Raw genomic sequence first — 25,269 nt, forward strand, 5'->3', positions numbered from 1 at the left:
TCATATCCAATAGGGTGCAGTTATGATGTTCGGACACACCATCACACTATGGTGTTCCAGGCTGTATTAGTTGTGAAACAATTTCCACAATGTCTTAATTCTGTGCCAAACTCGTAATTCAGATATTCATCTCTATGATCATATCATAGATATTTTATCCTCTTGTCACGACTATCTTTCAACTTCACCCTGAAATTACTTGAACCTTTTCAATAATTCAGACTCGTGATTCATCAAGTAAATATACTCAACATCTACTCAAATCATCTGTGAAGTAAGAACATAACGATATCCACTACATGCCTCAACACTCATTGGACTGCACACATCAAAATGTATTACTTCCAACAAGTTGCTTTCTAGTTCCATTTTACTGAAAACGAGGCTTTCAGTCATCTTGCCCATGTGGTATGATTTGCATGCCTCAAGTGATTCAAAATCAAGTGAGTCCAAACGGTCCATTTGCATGGAGTTTCTTCATGCATATACACTAATAGACATGGTTCGCATGTCTCAAACTTTTCAAAAATGAGTGAGCCCAAAGATCCATCAACATGGAGCTTCTTCATGCGTTTTATACCGATATGACTTACGTGGCAGTGCCACAAGTAGGTGGTACTATCATTACTATCTTTTGGCATGAACATGTGTATCACTACGATCGAGATTCAATAAACCATTCATTTTAGGTGCAAGACCATTGAAGGTATTATTCAAATAAACAGAGTAACCATTATTCTCCTTAAATGAATAACCGTATTGCGATAGACATAATCCAATCATGTCTATGCTCAACGCAAACACCAATCTCGATGGTAGAGGGAGCGTGCGATGCTTGATCATATCAACATTGGAGACACTTCCAACACATATCGTCAGCTCACCTTTAGCTAGTCTCCGTTTATTCCGTAGCTTTTATTTCGAGCAACCGAACCGATATCTAATACCCTGGTGCTACTAGGAGTACTAGTAAAGTACACATCAACACAATGTATATCCAATATACTTCTATCGACCTTGCCAGCCTTCTCATCTACCAAGTATCTAGGGTAATTCTGCTCCAGTGGTTGTTCCCCTTATTACAGAAGTACTTAGTCTCGGGTTTGGGTTCAACCTTGGGTTTCTTCACTAGAGCAGCAGCTGAATTGCCGTTTCATGAAGTATCCCTTCGTGCCCTTGCCCTTCTTGAAACTAGTGGTTTCACCAACCATCAACAATTGATGCTCCTTCTTGATTTCTACTTTTGTGGTGTCAAACATCGCGAATATCTCAAGGATCATCATATATGTCCCTGATATATTATAGTTCATCACGAAGCTCTAGCAGCTTGGTGGTAATTACTTCGGAGAACCATCACTATTTCATCTGGAAGATTAACTCCCACTCGATTCAAGCGATTGTTGTACTCAGACAATCTGAGCACAAGTTCAACAATTGAGCTTTTCTCCCTTAGTTTGCAGGCTAAGAAAATCGTCAGAGGTCTTATACCTCTTGACGTGGGCACGAGCCTGAAATCCCAATTTCATCCCTCGAAACATCTCATATGTTTCGCGACGTTTCAAAAACGTTTTCGGTGCCTCAATTCTAAACCGTTTAACTGAACTATCACGTAGTTATCAAAATGTGTATGTCAGATGTTCGCAACATCCACAGACGACGTTTGAGGTTCAGCACACTGAGTGGTGCATTAAGGACATAAGCCTTCTATGAAGCAATGAGGACAATCCTCAGTTTACGGACCTAGTCCGCATAATTGCTACTATCAACTTTCAACTAAATTTTCTCTAGGAACATATCTAAATAGTAGAACTGAAGCGCGAGCTACGACATAATTTGCGAAGACCTTTTGACTATGTTCAGGATAATTAAGTTCGTCTTATGAACTCCCACTCAGATAGACATCCCTCTAGTCATCTAAGTGATTACATGATCCGAGTCAACTAGGCCGTGTCCGATCATCACGTGAGACGGACTAGTCAACATCGGTGAACATCTTCATGTTGATCGTATCTTCCATACGACTCATGTTCGACCTTTCGGTCTCTTGTGTTCCGAGGCCATGTCTGTACATGCTAGGCTCGTCAAGTCAACCTAAGTGTTTCGCGTGTGTTCCGAGGCCATGTCTGTACATGCTAGGCTCGTCAACACCCGTTGAATTGAACGTAAGAATCTATCACACCCGATCATCACGTGGTGCTTCGAAACAACGAACTATCGCAACGGTGCACAGTTAGGGGGAACACTTTCTTGAAATTATTATGAGGGATCATCTTATTTACTACCGTCGTTCTAAGTAAACAAGATGCATAAACATGATAAACATCACATGCAATCAAATAGTGACATGATATGGCCATCATCACTTTGCTCCTCTTGATCTCCATCTTCGGGGCTCCATGATCATCATCGTCACCGGCATGACACCATGATCTCCATCATCATGATCTCTATCATCGTGTCTTCATGAAGTTGTCTCGTCAACTATTACTTCTACTACTACAGCTAACGGTTAGCAATAAAGTAAAGTAATTACATGACGTTTATGTTGACACGCAGGTCATAAATAAATTAAGACAACTCCTATGGCTCCTGCCGGTTGTCATACTCATCGACATGCAAGTCGTGATTCCTATTACAAGAACGTGATCAATCTCATACATCACATATATCATTCATCACATCCTTTGGCCATATCACATCACATAGCATACCCTGCAAAAACAAGTTAGACGTCCTCTAATTGTTGTTTGCATGTTTTACGTGGCTGCTATGGGTTTCTAGCAAGAACGTTTCTTACCTACGCAAAAACCACAACGTGATATGCCAATTGCTATTTACCCTTCATAAGGACCCTTTTCATTGAATCCGATCCGACTAAAGTGGGAGAGACAAACACCCGCTAACCACCTTATGTAACTAGTGCATGTCAGTCGGTGGAACCAGTCTCACGTAAGAATACGTGTAAGGTCGGTCTGGGCCGATTCATCCCACAATGCCGCCGAATCAAGATTGGACTAGTAACGGTAAGCATATTGAACAAAATCAACGCCCGCAACTACTTTGTGTTCTACTCGTGCATAGAAACTACGCATAGACCTAGCTCATGATGCCACTGTTGGGGAACGTAGCAATAATTCAAAATTTTCCTACGTGTCACCAAGATCAATCTATGGAGTCATCTAGCAACGAGGGAGGAGTGGATCTACATACCCTTGTAGATCGCGCGCGGAAGCGTTCAAGAGAACGGGGTTGATGGAGTCGTACTCGTCGTGATTCAAATCACCGATGATCCTAGCGCCGAACGGACGGCACCTCCGCGTTCAACACACGTATGGAGCAGCGACATCTCCTCCTTCTTGATCCAGCAAGGGGGGAGGAGAGGTTGAGGAAGATGGCTCCAGCAGCAGCACGACGGCGTGGTGGTGATGGAGTTGCAGTACTCCGGCAGGGCTTCGCTAAGCTCTATGGAGGAGGAGGAGGTGTTGGAGAGGGAGAGGGAGGCACCAAGGCGTAGGTTGAGAGGCCCTCCTTCCCCCACTATATATAGGGAGCCTAGGGAGGGGGCGCCGGCCCTAGGAGATGCAATCTCCTAGGGGGGGCGGCGGCCAAGGGAGGAGTCCCTCCTCCCCAAGGCACCTAGGGGGTGCCTTCCCCCTTTGGGACTCTTCCCCTAGGGTTTTCCCACCCTAGGAGCATGGGCCCTAGAGGGAAGTGGCGCCCCAACCCACTTTGGGCTGGATCCCTTCCCACTTCAGCCCATGGGGCCCTCCGGGATAGGTGGCCCCACCCGGTGGACCCCCGGGACCCTTCCGGTGGTCCCGGTACAATACCGGTGACCCCGAAACTTGTCCCGATGGCCGAAATAGCACTTCCTATATATAATTCTTTACCTCCGGACCATTTCGAAACTCCTCGTGACGTCCGGGATCTCATCCGGGACTCCGAACAACATTCGGGTTACTGCATATACATATCCCTACAACCCTAGCGTCACCGAACCTTAAGTGTGTAGACCCTACGGGTTCGGGAGACATGCAGACATGACCGAGATGACTCTCCGGTCAATAACCAACAGCGGGATCTGGATACCCATGTTGGCTCCCACATGTTCCACGATGATCTCATCGGATGAACCACGATGTCAAGGACTTAATCAATCCCGTATATAATTCCCTTTGTCTAGTGGTACGATACTTGCCCGAGATTCGATCGTCGGTATCCCGATACCTTGTTCAATCTCGTTACCGGCAAGTCTCTTTACTCGTTTCCGTAACACATCATCCCGTGATCAACTCCTTGATCACATTGTGCACATTATGACGATGTCCTACCGAGTGGGCCCAGAGATACCTCTCCGTCACACGGAGTGACAAATCCCAGTCTCGATTCGTGCCAACCCAACAGACACTTTCGGAGATACCTGTAGTGTACCTTTATAGCCACCCAGTTACGTTGTGACGTTTGGCACACCCAAAGCGCTCCTACGATATCCGGGAGTTGCATAATCTCATGGTCTAAGGAAATGATACTTGACATTAGAAAAGCTTTAGCGAACGAACTACACGATCTTTGTGCTAGGCTTAGGATTGGGTCTTGTCCATCACATCATTCTCCTAATGATGTGATCCCGTTATCAACGACATCCAATGTCCATGGTCAGGAAACCGTAACCATCTATTGATTAACGAGCTAGTCAACTAGAGGCTTACTAGGGACATGGTGTTGTCTATGTATCCACACATGTATCTGAGTTTCCTATCAATACAATTCTAGCATGGACAATAAACGATTATCATGAACAAGGAAATATAATAATAACCAATTTATTATTGCCTCTAGGGCATATTTCCAACAGAAAATAGGTCACATATCTCTACAGTAGAATGATGCGGAGAGCATAGCGGTTGGGTTGAGTATTATAGCTGAGTGGAAGTACCATGCATGGTGCACATTAGCAGCAAGAACAGTGCCATTCCCTTACAACATAATGACCACCGATCAAGGTCGGTCTCCTAAAGATCTCTTGTGCGCGCGGCTGAGGTTTAGGTGTGGGTGATCGACCCCTCACCGCGCATAAAACTGTTCCGTTTCTTTCTTTTCAGTTCTTCACGTCACGCATTTTCCAGAGCGTTCCCAAATTTTGTCGAGATGTGTCCGCCAAGAAAAAGACAAGAATAATATTGGTCGACCCGCGTGCATGGAGAACAGTCAACTGTGAGTACGTGCCTTGCACTGGATTTGATGGGCGCTTAATTCCTACTTTGTGGGCTGTTAATCCCTAGCTACTACTACTGTAGCCATATATGCCCAGGCACAGGCAGTGCGTTGGACGTCGGCCCTTTGACCCGTCTAACACATGATCCTGCGGCGCATGCATGCATGCATGCATGCCATCCATGAGACAGACGCTGCACGCTGGAGCTGGGGCCTAGCGCTGCCGTGCCATCCGTGGCATTTTCGCTGGCGTCTAGTACGTACATTTTCTTTTTGGCGGGGAGCATAGCACGTACATTACATAGGAAAACAGTACATGTCAGCCAGGGCCTTTCATGCAATATGCGTACGTGTGCAGGATTCGGAGCCGATCGTCACCGCGAGACGGCCGACACGTCTGCTAGAAAACAGCGCGCGCGCTGCCCACGGGTACAAAAGATGCGCGCAGGCATCTGTGCTGCGTGTGGTCATGAGTCATGTCCCTCGTGTGTTAGTACCACTACTTTTGAGAGGTGGAAGCACACGGGCCGGGGTAGCTGTCGGTGTGGTGTGGTGTGGTGTGGGTGCCGCCTATGGCCATGGGCACCCGCAAACTCTCGAAGTGGGCACCCGCAAACTCTCGAAGTGGGCACCCGGTGATTTTTTGGCGGATTGGACCGAGGTGGCTGCGCTCCGAGATAGAGAGAAAAGAGAGAGGAGAGAGAGAGCACGGACAGTTTGGCATGAGGCAAAGCGCTTCCTTGGCCATTTTCCTCACGCCCGCGTGTTGCCCCCGCATGCCAACACATGCTCGCGTCTAAAACAGCATAACCAACTGCGGTATTTTTCTGCCCTTTCGGGCCGGGGGGAGGGGGGACACATCGTTGAAACAACACGCCAGCATTGGAGAGGTCGAAGAGCATACACGCGGGAATCTCGCCCGCTAGCTAGGTCGCTTTGTTAGCTCATACAGTACAGTACAGTACTAGTACATTTGAGCCGATTTGTGTGTCCTTTGCTCTAACTTTACCTCAGGTGTTATCTTAGTTCAGATTGGAGAGCTAGCTCGTGATTTTTCTCTTTTTGTTATTCAACATGTAAATCGGTCAGCGAATGTTTCGGCTCATCTATGTGCTAAGCGTACTTGCACATTGCATGTAACGGAAAGCTGGCTTGACGAGACTCCCAGCTTCCTTGTGACAAGCCTTATGGTTGATTGTCCAAGGAATGCTCTTGTTTGAATAAAGCTCTCTGAATTGATTGAAAAAAAAGGTGTCTTTCTACTGTATGTATATATAGTAGGTTGGTGGTTGGCGCTTCGAGGGTAGCCAGGCAGGCAGATCGTCACGTCCCATCTGGTTTCCTTGCCAGTCAGGGCTTCCTTGTCACTTTCTACCCATTTCCTCTCTTTGTCTTTGTCTTTTCCCACTTTGCTTAGGGCATCTTCAATGGCAACCCGCAATTTTTTTTGTCTTTCTTAGGCCAATTTCACCGCACGATCCCAAACGGACGTCCGGTTTGGCCGGATTTTGTCCCTTTGGGGCGGTAATGGGTTCGCCCATGTCCGCCTTTATCCGTTGGGTCGTGGGTGCACCCAGCGCGCGGCCGCACACCAAATCATGTCCGTGTTTGACGTGATAAAAAAACAGAAAACTAAAATAAAATGACTTCAAAACGTAAATAATGCAGTTAAAAAACTTAAAACATAATTTAAGAGGTCATGACCACAAAACGGTCCAGCAACTGCAACTGCATCAAGGCATTCTGCTGTTGGATCAACTGAGTGAGCTCCGGCAGGAAAACGAATCCGGGGTTACGTCTCGGAGGCATCTGATAGGTTTAGAGGGGTGAGAACAGAATAGAATAGGGTCTATAGAGATATTTCACTACCCATATGCACATGAGACACATAGTCTTTTGAGCTTCTCTGATCTTATCCATCGATCTAAGCCACTGTTACAAAAACTCGCAACAATTTCTAACTACTTGGAAGCATACTAATAGTAATATGGTGGTCGACTAGAAATTTTGGTCGGTGGAAGACTCCATAATGTCCGCTCCAGCTTCATCTTCAAAATCATCATTGTCTTCATCATCGCTATCGGGGTCTGTGTTTGTGTCATCTAGTATGATGTAGTCTTCAGAACAGATGTCCACTTCAGGCTCGGGCTTCACCACGGGTATTCCTAGCTTCCTCTTCTGGTATTTATTCTGCTCCAGTAGTACAACAATTTCTTCTTCATATCCATCATGTGTATGTTGGGGAACATAGTAATTTCAAAAAAAATTCCTATGCACACGCAAGATCATGGTGATGCATAGCAACGAGAGGGGAGAGTGTGATCTACGTACCCTTGTAGACCGACAGCGGAAGCGTTAGCACAACGCGGTTGATGTAGTCGTACGTCTTCACGGCCCGACCGATCAAGCACCGAAACTACGACACCTCCGAGTTTTAGCACACGTTCAGCTCGATGACGATCCCCGGACTCCGATCCAGCAAAGTGTCGGGGAAGAGTTCCGTCAGCACGACGGTGTGGTGACGATCTTGATGTACCACCATCGCAGGGCTTCGCCTAAGCACCGCTACAATATTATCGAGGATTATGGTGGAAGGGGGCACCGCACACGGCTAAGAATATGATCACGTGGATCAACTTGTGTGTCTAGGGGTGCCCCCTGCCCCCGTATATAAAGGATCAAGGGGAGGAGGCCGGCCGGCTCCTATGGCACGCCAAGGAGGAGTCCTCCTCCTAGTAGGAGTAGGACTCCTACTAGGAGGGGGAAAGAAGTGGGGAGGGAGAAGGAAAGGGGGGCGCCGCCCCCTCTCCTAGTCCAATTCGGACCAGGGGGAGGAGGCGCGCGGCCCACCTTTGGCTGCCCCTCTCTCTCTCTCCACTAAGGCCCATATGGCCCATATGGCCCATTGCTTCTCCAGGGGGGGGGGTTCCGGTAACCCTCCGGCTCTCCGGTTTTCTCCGAAATCACCCGGAACACTTCCGGTGTCCGAATATAGCCGTCCAATATATCAATCTTTATGTCTCGACCATTTCGAGACTCCTCGTCATGTCCATGATCACATCCGGGACTCCGAACTAACTTCAGTACATCAAAACTCATAAACTCATAATATAACTGTCATCGAAACCTTAAGCGTGCGGACCCTACGGGTTCGAGAACAATGTAGACATGACCAAGACACGTCTCTGGTCAATAACCAATAGCGAAACCTGGATGCTCATATTGGCTCCTACATATTCTACGAAGATCTTTATCGGTCAGACCGCATAACAACATACGGTGTTCCCTTTGTCATCGGTATGTTACTTGCCCGAGATTCGATCGTCGGTATCTTAATACCTAGTTCAATCTCGTTACCGGCAAGTCTCTTTACTCGTTCCGTAATACATCATCTCACAACTAACTCATTAGTTGCAATGCTTGCAAGGCTTATGTGATGTGCATTACTGAGAGGGCCCAGAGATACCTCTCTGACAATCGGAGTGACAAATCCTAATCTCGAAATACACCAACCCAACATTCACCTTTGGAGACACCTGTAGAGCTCCTTTATAATCACCCAGTTACGTTGTGACGTTTGGTAGCACACAAAGTGTTCCTCCGATAAACGGGAGTTGCATAATCTCATAGTCATAGGAACATGTATAAGTCATGAAGAAAGCAATAGCAACATACTAAACGATCGGGTGCTAAGCTAATGGAATGGGTCATGTCAATCACATTATTCTCCTAATAATGTGATCCCGTTAATCAAATAACAACTCTTTTGTTCATGGTTAGGAAATATAACCATCTTCAATTAACGAGCTAGTCAAGTAGAGGCATACTAGTGACACTCTGTTTGTCTATGTATTCACACATGTATTATGTTTCCGGTTAATACAATTCTAGCATGAATAATAAACATTTATCATGATATAAGGAAATAAATAATAACTTTATTATTGCCTCTAGGGCATATTTCCTTCAGTCTCCCACTTGCACTAGAGTCAATAATCTAGATTACACAGTGATGATTCTAACACCCATGGAGCTTTGGTGCTGATCATGTTTTGCTCGTGGAAGAGGCTTAGTCAACGGGTCTGTAACATTCAGATCCGTATGTATCTTGCAAATCTCTATGTCTCCCACCTGGACTAGATCCCGGATGGAGTTGAAGCGTCTCTTGATGTGTTTGGTTCTCTTGTGAAATCTGTATTCCTTTGCCAAGGCAATTGCACCAGTATTATCACAAAAGATTTTCATTGGACCCGATGCACTAGGTATGACACCTAGATCGGATATGAACTCCTTCATCTAGACTCCTTCGTTTGCTGCTTCCGAAGCAGCTATGTACTCCGCTTCACGTGTAGATCCCGCCACAACGCTTTGTTTAGAACTGCACCAACTGACAGCTCCACCGTTTAATGTAAACACGTATCCGGTTTGCGATTTAGAATCGTCCGGATCAGTGTTAAAGCTTGCATCAACGTAACCATTTATGATGAGCTCTTTGTCACCTCCATATATGAGAAACATATCCTTAGTCCTTTTCAGGTATTTCAGGATGTTTGATAACCCACAAGTATAGGGGATCGCAACAGTTTTCGAGGGTAGAGTATTCAACCCAAATTTGTTGATTCGACACAAGGGGAGCCAAAGAATATTCTCAAGTATTAGCAGCTGAGTTGTCAATTCAACCACACCTGGAAACTTAGTATCTGCAGCAAAGTGTTTAGTAGCAAAGTAATATGATAGTGGTGATAATGGTAACAAAGTAAAGACATCAAAAGTAATGTTTTTGGTATTTTTGTAGTGATTGTAACAGTAGCAACAGAAAAGTAAATAAGCGTAAACCAGTATATGGAAAACTCATAGGCACCGGATCAATGATGGATAATTATGCCGGATGTGGTTCATCATGTAACAGTTATAACATAGGGTGACACAGAACTAGCTCCAGTTCATCAATATAATGTAGGCATGTATTCCGTAAATAGTCATACGTGCTTATGGAAAAGAACTTGCATGACATCTTTTGTCCTACCCTCCCGTGGCAGCGGGGTCCTATTGGAAACTAAGGGATATTAAGGCCTCCTTTTAATAGAGAACCGGAACAAAGCATTAACACATAGTGAATACATGAACTCCTCAAACTATGGTCATCACCTGGAGTGGTCCCGATTATTGTCACTTCGGGGTTGCCGGATCATAACACATAGTAGGTGACTATAGACTTGCAAGATAGGATCTAGAACTCACATATATTCATGAAAACATAATAGGTTCAGATCTGAAATCATGGCACTCGGGCCCTAGTGACAAGCATTAAGCATAGCAAAGTCATAGCAACATCAATCTTAGAACATAGTGGATACTAGGGATCAAATCCTAACAAAACTAACTCGATTACATGATAAATCTCATCCAACCCATCACCGTCCAGCAAGCCTACGATGCAATTACTCACGCACGGCGGTGAGCATCATGAAATTGGTGATGGAGGATGGTTGATGATGACAACGACGACAAATCCCCCTCTCCGGAGCCCCGAACGGACTCCAGATCAGCCCTCCCGAGAGAGATTAGGGCTTGGCGGCGGCTCCGTATCGTAAAATGCGATGAAACTTTCTCTCTGATTTTTTTCTCCTCGAAAGCCAATATATGCAGTTGGAGTTGGCGTCGGAGGGCCACCAGGGGGCCCACGAGGTAGGGGGGCGCGCCCAGGGGGGATGGGCGCGTCCCCACCCTTGTGGACAGGGTGTGGGCCCCCTAGTCTTCATCTTTGGCGAGAATTTTTTATTATTTATTCTAAGATATTCCGTGGAGTTTCAGGTCATTCCGAGAACTTCTGTTTTCTGCACATAAAACAACACCATGGCAATTCTGCTGAAAACAGCATCAGTCCGGGTTAGTTCCATTCAAATCATACAAGTTAGAGTCCAAAACAAGGGCAAAAGTGTTAGGAAAAGTAGATACGACGGAGACGTATCAACTCCCCAAGCTTAAACCCTTGCTTGTCCTTAAGCAATTCAGTTGACAAACTGAAAGAGAAAAAGAAAAACTTTTACAAACTCTGTTTGCTCTTGTTGTTGTAAACATGAAAAGCCAGCATTCAAGTTTCAGCAATTATTATGAACTAACCATACTCACAATAACACGTAGGTCTCACAATTACTCATATCAATAGCATAATCAGCTAGCGAGCCATAATAATAAAACTTGGATGACGACACTTACTCAAAATAATCATAACATGATATAACAAAATGGTATCTCGCTAGCCCTTTCTGAGACCGCAAAACATAAATGCAGAGCACCTTTAAAGATCAAGGACTGACTAAACATTGTAATTCATGGTAAAAGAGATCCAGTCAAGTCATACCCAATATAAACCAATCATAATGAATGCAAACGACAGTGTGCTCTCCAGCGGGTGCTTCTTAATAAGAAGGGTGATGACTCAACATAAAAGTAAATAGATAGGCCCTTCGCAGAGGGAAGCAGGGATTTGTAGAGGTGCCAGAGCTCGATTTTTGAAATAGAGATAAATAATATTTTGAGCGGCATACTTTCACTGTCAACGTAACAACTATGAGATGGCTGTATCTTCCATACTACATGCATTATAGGCAGTTCCCAAACAGAATGGTAAAGGTTTATTACCCCCCTCCTCCACAAGCATCAATCCATGGCTTGCTCGAAACAACGAGTGCCTCCAACATTCAACGGGTCCCAGGGGGAGTTTTGTTTAATTATTTTGATTTGCTTTGATCTTTTTGGATCATAGGACTGGGCATCCCGGTTACCGGCCCTTTCTCGTGAATGAGGAGTGGAGTCCACTCCTATTGAGAATAACCCACCTAGCATGGAAGATATAGGCAGCCATAGTTGGACATGAGCTGCTCGAGCATACAAAACAGAATTTCATTGGAAGGTTTGGAGTTTGGCACATACAAATTTACTTGGAACGGCAGGTAGATATCACATATAGGAAGGTATAGTGGACTCATATGGAACAACTTTGGGGTTTAGGGAGTTTGGATGCACAAGCAGTATTCCCGCTTAGTACAGGTGAAGGCTAGCAAAAGACTGGGAAGCGACCAACTGAGAGAGCGACAACAGTCGTAAACATGCATTAAAATTAATTCACACCGAATATAAGCATGAGTAGGATATAATCCACCATGAACATAAATATCATGAAGGCTATGTTGATTTGATTCAACTACATGCGTGAACATGTGCCAAGTCGAGTCACTCAATTCATTTAAAGGAGGATACCATCCTATCATACCACATCATAATCATCTCAATAGCATGTTGGCACGCAAGGTTAACCATTATAACTCATAGCTAATCAAGCATGGCACAAGCAACTATAATCTCTAAATGTCATTGCAAATATGTTTACTTCATAATAGCTGAATCAGGAACGATGAATCATCATATTTACAAAAACAAGAGAGGTCGAGTTCATACCAGCTTTTCTCATCCCAATGAGTCCATCATATATCATCATTATTGCCTTTCACTTGCACGACCGAACGGTGTGTATAATAATAGGAGTGCACGTGCATTGGACTAAGCTGGAATCTGCAAACATTCAACTCAAGAGAGAAGACAAGTAATATGGGCTCTAAGTTAAATAAACAATCATGCATATAAGAGCCACTAAGCATTTTCAATATAGTCTTCTCGACCCCCAAAGAAAGGAAAATAAAAATAAAAACTATTTACACGGGAAAGCTCCCAACAAGCAAAAGAAGGACGGGAAATATTTTTGGGTTTTCTTTTTAATTCTACTACAAGCATGGAAAGTAGACTAACACTAATTTTTTGTTTTTCTTAAGGTTTATTAAACACACAAGAAGAAAGCAGGAAAAAAGAAAATAAACTAACATGGATATTACAGTGAAAGAGTATGAGCACCGACATCTAGCAATGAGTGTGAACATGAATGTGATGTCGATGGGAAATACGTACTCCCCCAAGCTTAGGCTTTTAGCCTAAGTTGGTCTATTGCCAGGGATAACCTGGCTGATATCCGTAGGTGAAGCTGGGGTCGTACTGCGATGCAGCGGCTACCGCCTGCTAAGCAGCAGCACGGCGTCGGGCTGCTTCCACTCCCCTCTCGTACTCATCTGCCTCCTCTCTGGTAATAATATATCTTCCTCTCGCCTGAAAATCAAAGAAGGTAGGAGCAGGAAGAGCAACACGGACCACACGCCGTCTGTCAAAGATTAGTCGATACTGGTAAGGTGGTCCAGTCCTCTCAATGAACTGGTGGGAAAACATAGGATCAAGATATAAATAAGAAGTGGGCAACTCCACATCACCCTCACGAATGTCTACATCAAGAAAATTATCTAAGCGGGTTGCATAAATTCCTCCAAGGAAATCTCCGTTACGTCTATTAAGATGCAACCTACGAGCTACAATGGCTCCCATATGATAAGCTTGGTCCCCTAACACAGCACTTCTGAGAATGCTGAGATTAGGGGCACACATGTGACATTCTTCATCCTTAGCAGTTATACATCTACCAATGAAGAGAGCAAAATAATGTATAGCAGGAAAGTGAATGCTCCCTATAGTGGCCTGTGCTATATCTCTAGATTCCCCCACAGTTATTCTAGCAAGAAAATCTCTATATTCAGATTTAGGGGGATCCCTGATACTACCCCAAGATGGAAGTTTGCATGTACGAGTGAAATCCTCTAAGTCCATGGTATAAGACTTGTCATAAAGGTCAAACATGACTGAAGGAGAATTACGCGAAGATGAATAATCAAACCTCCCCACAAATGAACTTGTGAGATAACGATACTGGGGGCATTTATCAGCTTCAAAGTCCTCAAGACCGTCATTACGCACATATGCGTAAAATTCTTCTTTAATTCCCACTTGATTCATAAAATTTTCCGAAGGCCATTCACAGGGCCTCACGAGAGCGTCTCTTGGTGGTTCCTCGTCACCATCACGCATTGCAAGTCTGGGACCTTGTTTCCTTGAAGAACCACCTTGGAACATCCTCCTAAGAATATTGTTTTCTCTGAAAATAATTCTGAAATTTTTAGTAACTTCAAACAAAAGTGAACCAACTTCAATAAGATTAATAGCAACTACTCATACAAGTGCCTAGAGCATATATCAAGCATTAGAACTACTTGGAACTATATATATTTGACATGCAAGCTCAAGAACATGGTCACCTATGCAGCACAAATTTGCAATGAATAAAGCACTAGAACAAAAACTAATTGGACCAATGGAGGAGTCACATACCAAGGAACAATCTCCCCAAGCAGTTTTGCGAGAGGTGCTTTGAGCAAGGAGATCGAAAATCGCAGCAAAAGTTGCTGGAACATGAGCTTGAGTTGGTTTTTTGGGTTTGTGCGAGACAGAGGAAGAAGATGGGTGCAGGAATAAGTGGAGGAGGGCCACCGTGGGCCCACGAGGCAGGGGGGGCGCGCCTAGGGGGCAGGGCGCGCCCTCCACCCTCATGACCAGGTGGCAGCTCCCCCTGCGGTAATTTTTGCACTAAAAATCCTTAAATATTCCCGAAAAAATCATATTAAATTGGCATGGCATTCTGAGGACTTTTATTTTCAGGATATTTTTATATTGCACGGATAAGTCAGGAAACAGACAGAAAAATACTATTTTACTTTATTTCTACTAAAGAACAGAAAATATAAAGAGGGTACAGAAGGTTGTGCTTCTAGTTTCATCCATCTCATGCTCATCAAAAAGAATCCACTAATAAGGTTGATCAAGTCTTGTTAACAAACTCATTTCGATAATCATGGAACCGGAGAAATTTTGAATAACACTATGTTACCTCAACGGGGATATGGACATCCCCAAAAATAAGTATATCATATTTCTTTTTGACAGTAGGAAGAGGAAATTCAAAACCTCCAAATATAATCGATGGAATTTTTCCAATAGAGTTGACACTATAAACTTGAGGTTGTTTCCTCGGAAAGTGCACCGTATGCTCATTACCATTAACATGAAAAGTGACATTGCCTTTGTTGCAATCAATAACAGCCCCTGCAGTATTAAGGAAAGCTCTTCCAAGAATAATAGACATACTATCATCCTCGGGAATATCAAGAATAACAAAGTCCGTTAAAATAGTAACGTTTGTAACCACAACAGGTACATCCTCACAAATACCGACAGGTATAGCAGTTGATTTATCAGCCATTTGCAAAGATATTTCAGTAGGTGTCAACTTATTCAAGTCAAGTCTACGATATAAAGAGAGAGGCATAACACTAACACTGGCTCCAAGATCACATAAAGCAGTTTTAACATAATTTCTTTTAATGGAGCATGGTATAGTAGGTACTCCTAGATCTCCAAGTTTCTTTGGTATTCCACCCTTAAAAGTGTAATTAGCAAGCATGGTGGAAATTTCAGCCTCCGGTATCTTTCTTTTATTAGTAATGATATCCTTCATATACTTAGCATACGGATTTGTTTTGAGCACATCAGTCAATCGCATACGCAAAAAGATAGGTCTAATCATTTCAGCAAAGCGCTCAAAATCCTCATCATCCTTTTTCTTCGATGGTTTCGGAGGAAAAGGCATGGGTTTCTGAACCCATGGTTCTCTTTCTTTACCATGTTTCCTAGCAACGAAGTCTCTTTTATCATAACGTTGATTCTTTGATTGTGGGTTATCAAGATCGACAGTAGGTTCAACTTCTACATCATTATCATTACTAGGTTGAGCATCATCATGAACATCATCATTAACATTTTCACTAGGTTGATGTTCATTACCAGATTGTGTTTCAGCATCAGACATAGAGATATCATTTGGACTATCAGGTGGTTCAGCAATAGGTTCACTAGAAGTTTGCACAGTTCTATCATTTTTCTTTTTCTTCCTTTTAGAAGAACTAGGTGCATCAATATTATTTCTTTGAGAATCTTGCTTGATTCTCTTAGGGTGGCCTTCAGGATACAAAGGTTCCTGAGTCATTCTACCAGTTCTAGTAGCCACTCTAACAGCATAATCATTTTTCTTACTATTCATTTCATCAAGCATTTCTTTTTGAGCTTTAAGTACTTGTTCTACTTGAGTGGTAACCATAGAAGCATGTTTGCTAACAAGTTTAAGTTCACCTCTAATATTATCCATATAATCACTCAAGTGTTTAATCATAAAGATATTCTGCTTTAATTGTCTGCCAAAATAAGCATTAAAGTCATCTTGCTTAAACATAAAGTCATCAAACTCATCCAAGCACTGACTAGCAATTTTAGTAGGAGGGACTTCAACTTTATCATATCTATAGAGAGAATTACCTTTACTACCTGTGTCGGGATATCGGGAGGTTCTTCAGTAAATAAGTAATTGAGATCATATACTTCTTCAACAGGCGGTAAATTAAAACCATGTATTTCTTCAATAGGAGGTAAATTCTTAACATCTTCAGCTTTAATACCTTTTTCTTTCATAGATTTCTTTGCCTCTTGCATATCTTCGGGACTGAGAAATAGAACACCTCTCTTATTTGAAGTTGGTTTAGGAATAGGCTCAGTAATTGGCTCAGGAGCTGGCTCAGGAGTTGGCTCGGGAGGTGGCTCAGGAGGTGCCCAATTATTTTCATTTGCCAACATATTATACAATAAAATTTCAGCGTCATCGGGTGTTCTTTCCCTGAAAAGAGAACCAGCACAACTATCCAGGTAATCTCTGGAAGCATCAGTTAGTCCATTATAAAAGATATCAAATATTTCAGGTTTCTTAAGAGGATGATCAGGCAAAGCATTAAGTAACTTGAGAAGCCTCCCCCAAGCTTGTGGGAGTCTCTCTTCTTCAATTTGCATAAAATTGTATATTTCCCTCAAAGCAGCTTGTTTCTTATGAGCAGGGAAATATTTAGCAGAGAAGTAATAAATCATATCCTGGGGACTTTGCACACAAGCAGGATCAAGAGAATTAAACCATTTCTTAGCATCACCCTTTAATGAGAACGGAAATATTTTGAGTATATAAAAGTGGCGCGATCTCAGATTTTTAGTAAACAGGGCAGCTATTTCATCTAACTTACGAAGATGTGCCACAACAGTTTCAGATTCATAGCCATAAAAAGGATCAGATTCAACCAAAGTAATTATATCTGGATCAACAGTAATACCATAATAATCCTGATCAGGAACACAGATAGGTGAAGTAGCAAAAGCAGGGTCGGGTCTCATCCTACCTCTGAAAGATTCCTTACTCCACTTAATTAGTAACCTCTTACGTTCAGGTTTATCCGGACAAGCAAGAATAGCTTCATAAGATTCATTATTAAAAAGATAACCCTCAGGAATAACAGTCATAGGTTCATCATCACTAACATCATCGTGTTCAGGTTCACTAATTTCTCTTTCTCTAGACTTAGAAATTTGCTCATCTAGAAATTCACCAAGTGGCACAGTAGTATCAAGCATAGAAGTAGTTTCATCATAAGTATCATGCATAGCAGAAGTGGCATCATCAATAACATGCGACATATCAGAATTCATAGCAGTAGTAGGTTTAGGTGTCGCTAGCTTACTCATAACAGAAGGTGAATCAAGTGCAGAGCTAGATGGAAGTTCCTTACCTCCCCTCGTAGTTGAGGGATAAATTTTTGTCTTAGCGTCTTTCAAGTTCTTCATAGTGTCCAGCAGATATAAATCCCAAGTGTCTCAAAGAATAGAGCTATGTTCCCCGGCAACGGCGCCAGAAAATGGTCTTGATAACCCACAAGTATAGGGGATCGCAACAGTTTTCGAGGGTAGAGTATTCAACCCAAATTTGTTGATTCGACACAAGGGGAGCCAAAGACTATTCTCAAGTATTAGCAGCTGAGTTGTCAATTCAACCACACCTGGAAACTTAGTATCTGCAGCAAAGTGTTTAGTAGAAAAGTAATATGATAGTGGTGATAACGGTAACAAAGTAAAGACAGCAAAAGTAATGTTTTTGGTATTTTTGTAGTGATTGTAACAGTAGCAACGGAAAAGTAAATAAACATAAACCAGTATATGGAAAACTCGTAGGCACCGGATCAATGATGGATAATTATGCCGGATGTGGTTCATCATGTAACAGTCATAACATAGGGTGACACAGAACTAGCTCCAGTTCATCAATATAATATAGGCATGTATTCCGTAAATAGTCATACGTGCTTATGGAAAAGAACTTGCATGACATCTTTTGTCCTACCCTCCCGTGGCAGCGGGGTCCTATTGGAAACTAAGGGATATTAAGGCCTCCTTTTAATAGAGAACCAGAACAAAGCATTAACACATAGTGAATACATGAACTCCTCAAACTATGGTCATCACCGGGAGTGGTCCCGATTATTGTCACTTCGGGGTTGCCGGATCATAACACATAGTAGGTGACTATAGACTTGCAAGATAGGATCTAGAACTCACATATATTCATGAAAACATAATAGGTTCAGATCTGAAATCATGGCACTCGGGCCCTAGTGACAAGCATTAAGCATAGCAAAGTCATAGCAACATCAATCTCAGAACATAGTGAATACTAGGGATCAAACCCTAACAAAACTAACTCGATTACATGATAAATCTCATCCAACCCATCACCGTCCAGCAAGCCTACGATGCAATTACTCACGCACAGCGGTGAGCATCATGAAATTGGTGATGGAGGATGGTTGATGATGACGACGGCGATGAATTCCCCTCTCCGGAGCCCCGAACGGACTCCAGATCAGCCCTCCCAAGAGAGATTAGGGCTTGGCGGCGGCTCCGTATCGTAAAACGCGATGAAACTTTCTCTCTGATTTTTTTCTCCTCGAAAGCCAATATATGGAGTTGGAGTTGGCGTCGGAGGGCCACCAGGGGGCCCACGAGGTAGGGGGGCGTGCCCAGGGGGGAGGAGCGCGCCCCCACCCTCATGGACAGGGTGTGGGCCCCCTGGTCTTCATCTTTGGCGAGGATTTTTTATTATTTATTCTAAGATATTCCGTGGAGTTTCAGGTCATTCCGAGAACTTTTGTTTTCTGCACATAAAACAACACCATGGCAATTCTGCTGAAAACAACGTCAGTCCGGGTTAGTTCCATTCAAATCATACAAGTTAGAGTCCAAAACAAGGGCAAAAGTGTTTGGAAAAGTAGATACGACGGAGACGTATCAATGTTCTTGACCGCTGTCCAGTGATCCACTCCTGGATTACTTTGGTACCTCCCTGCTAGACTTATAGCAAGACACACATCAGGTCTGGTACACAGCATTGCATACATGATAGAGCCTATGGCTGAAGCATAGGGAACATCTTTCATTTTCTCTCTATCTTCTGCATTGGTCGGACTTTGAGTCTTACTCAATTTCACACCTTGTAACACAGGCAAGAATCCTTTCTTTGCTTGATCCATTTTGAACTTTTTCAAAACTTTGTCAAGGTATGTGCTTTGTGAAAGTCCAATTAAGCGTCTCGATCTGTCTCTATAGATCTTGATGCCCAATATGTAGGCAGCTTCACCGAGGTCTTTCATCGAAAAACTTTTATTCAAGTATCCCTTTATGCTATCCAGAAATTCTATATCATTTCCGATTAGTAATATGTCATCTACATATAATATCAGAAATGCTACAGAGCTCCCACTCACTTTCTTGTAAATACAGGCTTCTCCAAAAGTCTGTATAAAACCAAATGCTTTGATCACACTATCAAAGCGTTTATTCCAACTCCGAGAGGCTTGCACCAGTCCATAAATGGATCGCTGAGCTTGCACACTTTGTTAGCTCCCTTTGGATCGACAAAACCTTCCGGCTGCATCATATACAACTCTTCTTGTAGAAATCCATTCAGGAATGCAGTTTTGACATCCATTTGCCAAATTTCATAATCATAAAATGCGGCAATTGCTAACATGATTCGGACAGACTTAAGCATCGCTACGGGTGAGAAGGTCTCATCGTAGTCAATCCCTTGAACTTGACGAAAACCTTTTGCGACAAGTCGAGCTTTGTAGACAGTAACATTACCGTCAACGTCAGTCTTCTTCTTGAAGATCCATTTATTCTCAATTGCTTGCCGATCATTGGGCAAGTCAACCAAAGTCCATACTTTGTTCTCATACATGGATCCCATCTCAGATTTCATGGCTTCAAGCCATTTTGCGGAATCTGGGCTCACCATCGCTTCTTCATAGTTCGTAGGTTCATTATGATCTAGTAGCATGACTTTTGGTTTCAACATTATGAATATGTGTGTCACTACTATCGAGATTTAATAAGAATAGACCACTCTTTAAGGGTGCATGACCATAAAAGATATTACTCATATAAATAGAACAACCATTATTCTTTTATTTAAATGAATAACCGTCTCGCATGAAACAAGATCCAGATATAATGTTCATGCTTAACGCTGGCACCAAATAACAATTATTTAGGTCTAATACTAATCCCGAAGGTAGATGTAGAGGTAGCGTGCCGACTGCGATCACATCGACTTTGGAACCATTTCCCACGCGCATCGTCACCTCGTCCTTAGCCAATCTTTGCTTAATCCGTAGTCCCTATTTCGAGTTGCAAATGTTAGCTACTAAACCAGTATCAAATACCCAGGTGCTACTGCGAGCATTAGTAAGATACACATCAATAACATGTATATCACATATACCTTTGTTCACCTTGCCATCCTTCTTATCCGCCAAATACTTGGGGCAGTTCCGCTTCCAATGACCAGTCTGCTTGCAGTAGAAGCACTCAGTTTCAGGCTTAGGTCCAGGTTTGGGTTTCTTCTCTTGAGTAGCAACTTGCTTGCTGTTCTTTTTGAAGTTCCCCTTCTTCTTCCCTTTGCCCTTTTTCTTGAAACTAGTGGTCTTGTTGACCATCAACACTTGATGCTCCTTCTTGATTTCTACCTCCGCAGCTTTCAGCATTGCGAAGAGCTCAGTAATAGTCTTATTCATCCCTTGCATATTATAGTTCATCACGAAGCTCTTGTAGCTTGGTGGCAGTGATTGGAAAATTCTGTCAATGACGCAATCATCTGGAAGATTAACTCCCAATTGAATCAAGTGATTATTATACCCAAACATTTTGAGTATATGCTCACTGACAGAACTGTTCTCCTCCATCTTGCAGCTATAGAACTTATTGGAGACTTCATATCTCTCAATCCGGGCATTTGCTTGAAATATTAACTTCAACTCCTGGAACATCTCATATGCTCCATGACGTTCAAAACATCGTTGAAGTCCCGATTCTAAGCCGTAAAGCATGGCACACTGAACTATCGAGTAGTCACCAGCTTTGCTCTGCCAGACGTTCATAACATCTGGTGTTGCTCTAGCAGCAGGCCTGGCACCCAGCGGTGCTTCCAGGACGTAATTCTTCTATGCAGAAATGAGGATAATCCTCAAGTTACGGACCCAGTCCGTGTAATTGCTACCATCATCTTTCAACTTTGCTTTCTCAAGGAACGCATTAAAATTCAATGGAACAACAGCACGGGCCATCTATCTACAATCAAGCATAAACAAGCAAGATACTATCAGGTACTAAGTTTATGATAAATTTAGGTTCAATTAATCATATTACTAAAGAACTCCCACTTAGATAGACATCCCTCTAATCCTTTAAGTGATTACGTGATCCAAATCAACTTAAACCATGTCCGATCATCACGTGAGATAGAGTAGTTTCATTGGTGAACATCGCTATGTTGATCATATCTACTATATGATTCACGCTCGACCTTTCGGTCTCTGTGTTCCGAGGCCACATCTGTATATGCTTGGCTCGTCAAGTATAACCTGAGTATTCCGCGTGTGCAACTGTTTTGCACCCGTTGTATTTGAACGTAGAGCCTATCACACCCGATCATCACGTGGTGTCTCAGCACGAAGAACTTTCGCAACGGTGCATACTCAGGGAGAACACTTCTTGATAATTAGTGAGAGATCATCTTAAAATGCTACCGTCAATCAAAGCAAGATAAGATGCATAAAAGATAAACATCACATGCAATCAATATAAGTGATATGATATGGCCATCATCATCTTGTGCTTGTGATCTCCATCTTCGAAGCACCGTCGTGATCACCATCGTCACCGGCGCGACACCTTGATCACCATCCTAGCATCGTTGTCGTCTCGCCAATCTTATGCTTCCACGACTTTCGCTACCGCTTAGTGATAAAGTAAAGCATTACAGCGCTTTGCATTGCATACAATAAAGCGACAACCATATGGCTCCTGCTAGTTGCCGATAACTTGGTTACAAAACATGATCATCTCATACAATAAAATTTAGCATCACGTCTTGACCATATCACATCACAACATGCCCTGCAAAAACAAGTTAGACGTCCTCTACTTTGTTGTTGCAAGTTTTACGTGGCTGCTACGGGCTTAAGCAAGAACCAATCTTACCTACGCATCAAAACCACAACGATAGTTTGTCAAGTTGGTGCTGTTTTAACCTTCGCAAGGACTGGGCGTAGCCACACTCAGTTCAACTAAAGTTGGAGAAACTGACACCCGCTAGCCACCTTTGTGCAAAGCACGTCGGGAGAACCGGTCTCGCGTAAGCGTACACGTAATGTCGGTCCAGGCCGCTTCGTCCAACAATACCGCCGAACCAAAGTATGACATGCTGGTAAGCAGTATGACTTATATTGCCCACAACTCACTTGTGTTCTACTCGTGCATATAACATCAACACATAAAAACTAGGCTCGGATGCCACTGTTGGGGAACGTAGTAATTTCAAAAAAATTTCCTACGCACACGCAAGATCATGGTGATGCATAGCAACGAGAGGGGAGAGTGTGATCTACGTACCCTTGTAGACCCATAGCGAAAGCGTTAGCACAACGCGGTTGATGTAGTCGTACGTCTTCACGGCCCGACCGATCAAGCACCGAAACTACGACACCTCCGAGTTTTAGCACACGTTCAGCTTGATGACGATCCCCGGACTCCGATCCAGCAAAGTGTCAGGGAAGAGTTCCGTCAGCACGACGGTGTGGTGACGATCTTGATGTACCACCGTCGCAGGGCTTCGCCTAAGCACCGCTACAATATTATCGAGGATTATGGTGGAAGGGGGCACCGCACACGGCTAAGAATATGATCACGTGGATCAACTTGTGTGTCTAGGGGTGCCCCCTGCCCCCGTATATAAAGGATCAAGGGGAGGAGGCCGGCCAGCTCCTATGGCGCGCCAAGGAGAAGTCCTCCTCCTAGTAGGAGTAGGACTCCTACTAGGAGGGGGAAAGAAGTGGGGAGGGAGAAGGAAAGGGGGGCGCCGCCCCCCCTCTCCTAGTCCAATTCGGACCAGGGGGGAGGAGGCGCGCGGCCCACCTTTGGCTGCCCCTCTCTCTCTCCACTAAGGCCCATATGGCCCATTGCTTCTCCCGGGGGGTTCTGGTAACCCTCCGGCTCTCTGGTTTTCTCCGAAATCACCCGGAACACTTCCGGTGTCCGAATATAGCCGTCCAATATATCAATCTTTATGTCTCGACCATTTCGAGACTCCTCATCATGTCCGTGATCACATTCGGGACTCCGAACTAACTTCGGTACATCAAAACTCATAAACTCATAATATAACTGTCATCGAAACCTTAAGCGTGCGGACACTACGGGTTCGAGAACAATGTAGACATGACCGAGACACGTCTCTGGTCAATAACCAATAGCGGAACCTGGATGCTCATACTGGCTCCTACATATTCTACGAAGATCTTTATCGGTCAGACCGCATAACAACATACGGTGTTCCCTTTGTCATCAGTATGTTACTTGCCCGAGATTCGATCGTCGGTATCTTAATACCTAGTTCAATCTCGTTACCGGCAAGTCTCTTTACTCATTCCGTAATACATCATCTCACAACTAACTCATTAGTTGCAATGCTTGCAAGGCTTATGTGATGTGCATTACCGAGAGGGCCCAGAGATACCTCTCCGACAATCGGAGTGACAAATCCTAATCTCGAAATATGCCAACCCAACATTCACCTTTGGAGATACCTGTAGAGCTCCTTTATAATCACCCAATTACGTTGTGATGTTTGGTAGCACACAAAGTGTTCCTCCGGTAAACGGGAGTTGCATAATCTCATAGTCATAGGAACATGTATAAGTCATGAAGAAAGCAATAGCAACATACTAAACGATCGGGTGCTAAGCTAATGGAATGGGTCATGTCAATCACATTATTCTCCTAATAATGTGATCCCGTTAATCAAATAACAACTCTTTTGTTCATGGTTAGGAAACATAACCATCTTCGATTAACGAGCTAGTCAAGTAGAGGCATACTAGTGACACTCTGTTTGTCTATGTATTCACACATGTATTATTTCTCTGGTTAATACAATTCTAGCATGAATAATAAACATTTATCATGATATAAGGAAATAAATAATAACTTTATTATTGCCTCTAGGGCATATTTCCTTCAGTGTAGCCATGAGTTCCTCTTCTAGCTCCATATTCCGAGTCATCATCTTCTTCGTATCTATCATGTTAGCGCACATCTGGTTCTCATAACGACGAATGTGCTGGTTCAGCCCCTGTATGTTGGCCGCAATAGATTTATCTTTCCTGGTGCGAATCATCTCCCATTGCTTGTCTCGGCGTCCACATATCTAGTAGGTGGTGTCTTTAAGATCCTTGTTGTACACCTCGCCTATGTGGGCGGCCATGCTCTTCCCTAAACTCCAGGTTCGTGCATGAAAGGAAAACTCGATGGGCTCGGTAATTGGTGCAAAAGTCCTTCCTGGAACATGAACTTGAATCGTCCAGCGCTCCTCTTCTGTTCCAGTGAAGCTTGGTAATTGGTGCAAAAGTGGCGGTGAAGGTTCTGGTGAAGCTTGGTATGCCGATGTTCAGGTACGTAGTGACTTCCTTCAAGTGTCGTCCAAAAGGGGTGTCATCATCCGGTTGAGTGAACTTGTTCCTTGGGTCCGACATCTATAGTGTAGAAATAGAGAAGAGTTATAAATGAGTAGGGAAGAGTATCCTTTGGCTTTTCCTAGTGGTCGCGTCCTATAGTCAACATGTGCTCTGATACCATCTTGTA

This window comes from Triticum dicoccoides, chromosome 3A, assembly GCF_002162155.2.
Source record: "Triticum dicoccoides isolate Atlit2015 ecotype Zavitan chromosome 3A, WEW_v2.0, whole genome shotgun sequence".
In the NCBI taxonomy this organism is placed as follows: Eukaryota; Viridiplantae; Streptophyta; class Magnoliopsida; order Poales; family Poaceae; genus Triticum; species Triticum dicoccoides.